The sequence below is a fragment of the Helianthus annuus genome, chromosome 12 (assembly GCF_002127325.2).
Source record: "Helianthus annuus cultivar XRQ/B chromosome 12, HanXRQr2.0-SUNRISE, whole genome shotgun sequence".
NCBI classification, from domain to species: domain Eukaryota; kingdom Viridiplantae; phylum Streptophyta; class Magnoliopsida; order Asterales; family Asteraceae; genus Helianthus; species Helianthus annuus.
The window spans coordinates 106859994-106864639 of NC_035444.2; positions in this window are offsets into that span (position 1 = coordinate 106859994).

Consider the following 4646-nt stretch of genomic DNA (forward strand, 5'->3'; position numbering starts at 1 on the left):
AGTATATCAAAATATACCTTAAAGGTGCGATTTAAGAATTCATTCAGACCTGGTGCATCAAACTACACCTTTGAGACTATAAGGATACCACAAAGGAAATCCCTATTTGGATGGAGAAACAAATTGGTTTCAGACATTCCATGACAACAGGAATGGGGTGTCTAGTCCTATAGCGCTATATCATACTACCAATCGGTCTGGTGAACAAAATAAGTACTATTCCAACAATTACTTTTGTAATCTTTGAGAAATCAGTGTTTAAACCATAGATAATCAATCAGTTTGTTAAAAGATATGTATAATCAATTATACTTTGAAATCATGAAAATAACAGATAGGTACACATGCTTCACCCCAAAACAGTTGAAAACAGTAAAAGAGGGGTTTTACGTACTCACCTGAGGTTGCTTTGAGTTCCTTGTATAACAACCAGATAATGCTAAAGATCACGGGATATCAAACGGCACCTAATAGGTAGCTATGTTAATATACCGGACCAAATCGGAAGGATCGGACAGTACGCGGGTTCGTAAACCAAACGAGTATGGAGACTCGTGTGATATGGCTTAGCAAAGCCTACATACTAAAATGAAACCTAATCTAAGTGCTTACGGTCCATCACGACCCGTTGAGGTAGCTTATGCCACCCTAACGCGTCATTCGCGTAGAACGCGTATGGAACGCCTAACATCGTGACCATAAGGTATAACCTCGGAAGGTTATAGCTATGGTCACCTAATGTGTTTGGTCAGGTCCTAATGACCGACCAAATGGGTCAGGTTCGAAAGCATAAGCGATGGTTTAGATCGCTTACCTTACTACCCTATATAAGCACTAAACTAAAAGTGACGAGCTAAGCATGTTAGAACATGCTTAACTAAGTTTGAAAACAGGTTTGACATCAAAACAAACGGCTTTGATGCCCACGAGCAGTTTGGTTACAAAACATGCAAGAATGCACATTTTGGCCGAAACTACGACTCGTCACCGAGCCTAGATAACGTGGTGATCAGTAGGTATGGTCACTATGGACAATAACCATCGTGATCACGCTCACGTTATGAAGTTCCATGAACTTCGCATCGACCATAAGCTGGTCAATGCAGAAAGTCAACAAAACGTTGACTTTCGGACTCGAAAAGCGAATAAAAGAGCGAAAGAAGACTTACGGAGGGTCCCCGAGTGCTAATCAAGACCAAATAGCTCAGGTATGAAACAATGGTTTCAACTTAGAGCTTTAAGATCTGATTTTGTGATTTTTACACTAAAGGGGGGGGGGAGTATTTATAGGAAAAGTGGAACCGTTAGGATCGTTTTATCGAATATCGTGCCTTGATCTCGTGCGTACATGTGTCCAGTGGATAAGTTCAGTGAACTTGACCCTTGGCTCTTCATTGGGTGAAAAGGCATCGCCCCTTGATCGAACGAAAGGCCAGATTCTGCATTAAATGCAAAATCTTTCTGTCAGACATGTTCACGCGGCCCGCCTAAGGATTTGGCAAATCCTTACGCGCCCCGCCTAAGGTTCCCAGACCAGAATTTTCAATTTTGGTCCCTGCACTTCAGAAACACGTATTTTGGCCCATTTTTGGCACGTTTAAGCCCCGTTAACCTCATTTCAAGGCTCTAAGATGAAGTTAAAGTGTAGGGGACTTGAAATATGCTCAAAAATATTCCGGATGTCGGTTCGTTTGGCCGTACGATCGCGATGTTCGCTTAATTACGACGGAATGCGCATAAGCGCGAAAGATGATCCAAATGACGCGACGAATGGATTTTTCTCATGCCAAACACTAAGGCATAATATTATAATGCTTACATAAATTTTCGGATGTCCGGATGTATTCAGAACGTAGGTTATGCGCGAAAGTGCAAACTTGTGCACTTTTTGACACTTTTAGCCCCTGAATGATCCAAAAGTTTGTTTTAGCATACCAAACCCCTCAAAGCCTATTTCTAAGCTATGTAAAGGATATATATGGTATGTTTAACTTATGGACATGTTCCGGAATGTTCGTTACAGTTCAAATTGGCATACTTTCGCAGTTTGTCAAGTTTAGTCCCTGTAAGCGAATTAACTTGTTTTTGCCATACCAATGCCTTCAAAACTTATTTCTAAGTTATGTAAAGGTTATTTAAGGTATGTTAAGTGTATGATGGTCTCCCGGAGTATTTGTCGCATTAAACTGAGTACGTTTATGCACCAGTTTGCGTATAATTCTCCAGAAAGCGTTGTAGAGTATGAAATTGAACAAGAATTGATATGTGCAAAGCATACACATATTTATACAAATCCCAAGTATGAAATACAATATTTCCTTGGTTTGGCATTTGTTTGATGGTTGAAGTGACACAGGTGTCACAATTCACCTTTTTCGGTCGATTGCAAAACAGTTTTCTGAAATTTTTCTTTCAAATTTAAAAACAATTTTTGTTTTTCTTTTTTAACATTTTCATCATCAGGTGTCTCATCACAATCTTCAACTTCGACAGAGCCAAAGTTTGTGACATTGTCACTTATTGGAACTGAATTGATTGGTTTTGGACAGGGAAAATTCAAACTGTCAGATTTAGTCACAAAACCTATCAATTTCTTCTCAAGTTCATCAATTTTGTTCCTCGAATTCTCAGCTTCACTTTCAAGTTGAGATATTCTTCCAAAATGAGACTTGATAGTTTTTTCATTATCATTCTTCAAATTTTCAAGAACAGATTTTTCATTCATCAAAACTTTTATCTGTTCCTGAAATTTTGATTCATTCGCTTTCAGATTCTTGTTTTCAAGTTTAATCCAGAAATCTAAATCTTCTGAAGATTTCTGTTTGCTTTCAAGCTCTTTTACCAACTCTTTGATTTTCTTTTGAGCGCGTTCACCTTCTTTTTCAATTTCGATAATTTTCTGAAGATGGGAATTTATCATCTTCTGTTTTTCAATGTTGTTTTTACTGAACACATTTCTCTCATCTTCAAGAATTTTCACTTGCCCCTCAAATTCTTGATTTTTCAAAGTCAAACTGTTAAAATCAACCAACAGTTTGTCATTTTCAGCTTTCAACTTCTCACAATTTTCTTTCAAAATAAGAATCTGATTTTCAACAACGTGCTTCTCGTCTTTCAACTTTTTGACTTCAGATGCCAAACTTGCCATATCTTTCACGAGTTTGTCATTGTCTGTCTTAAAGTTGTCACATGTTGAGCACATTGTTTCATTCTTCACCGATTCTTCAGCTTTTGGACTTTCTTTTTCCTTTGCTGTGAATGTACCTGCACAGAACATTTTAACGAAATCAAGAGGATTTCCATTATTATCAATATAACAACCTCGTTTGAAATCGTATTTCAGCACATGTTTTGCCCTGATACATTTACCAATCCTTTTGATCATCTCCTCAAACACATCTAAACTCAAATCTAGCACATTACTCTCTAATACCTTGATTATATCTTTCTTTTTCTTTCTAACTTCAAGTTCATGAGCTTTAAGTTTGCTGATGAATTGATTTAGAGGTAGTTTTGAAAAATTTGAGTTCTCCCTTAAATTCTTCAAACATTCACCCCATTCAATCGGTAATGCATCTGCAAATTTCTCTAATTTCTCAACATTTGACGGATATATCTCATGATCTTTCAGATAATTCAGTAAAACACTATATCGGTCTTTAAGATCATCCAACGTTTCGTCTTTCAGACACACGAAATATTTAAACCTTTTTGCCCATCCATCTTTGCTCACTTTTCTATAACCCTCATCTAGAAATCCGTGATGCCAATCATTAAATCTTTCGAAATAATAGTTCTCCTGTTCATCAAACACCATTGCCATTTTTCGCAAAAAAAAAAACCTAAATTGGGCAGTGAACAAGAACAACAGAGATTGGGCCTTTCTTTTAAAGCTTGTGATTGGGTCTTGAGTTATTAATGTGGGCGGCAATGAATAAAAAAAATTTGGATTGGGCCAAACCTTGTTCAATGGGCGGTTAACAAGAAAGCTGGGATTGGGCCAACAACAAATTTTCTAAGAAAGACTTTTAAAGTTTGAACGGTGAACAAGTGTGATGATTGGGTCTCAAGGCTTGACAAACACCGACAAATATGATTAGTGGAGTGGGCGGCTGAATTAAAAATAGAATGTGGGCAGTGGATTAATGGGTTGGGCGGTGCATACAACTTTCAGTTATCACATGGGCTGTTGGTTTGTTTTTAGCAAATGGGGCGGTACATCAAGATGGTTGATTGGCCGACATATGGTTGATTGGAAAGCTTATTGGGTTTTATGGACGGTGCACTTCAAACAAAAACAACTGACCACCACTTTAAGTGAGCTTCACATGGGACGGTGACTCAGACCTGCAACTTATCTTCTCCTACTGATAACGATGACACAAGCGCGAACCTCAATCAAACCTTAAAAGCGTACCACATGCTGACAAATAAGCGGACTCAGATGACACAATGAGCGGTCCAGCTAAACTGACTTAAAAGCGATCCACAGTTTGTAATTTTGGAGCGGTTCACACGTAATCACTATAAGCGGTTCATAAAAGTGTCTTACGAGCGGTTCATACACATTGATTACGAGCGATCCAACTACTTTCCAATAAGCGATCCACACTTCTTACAAAAAAACGAACCAGAGCTGAATTTTG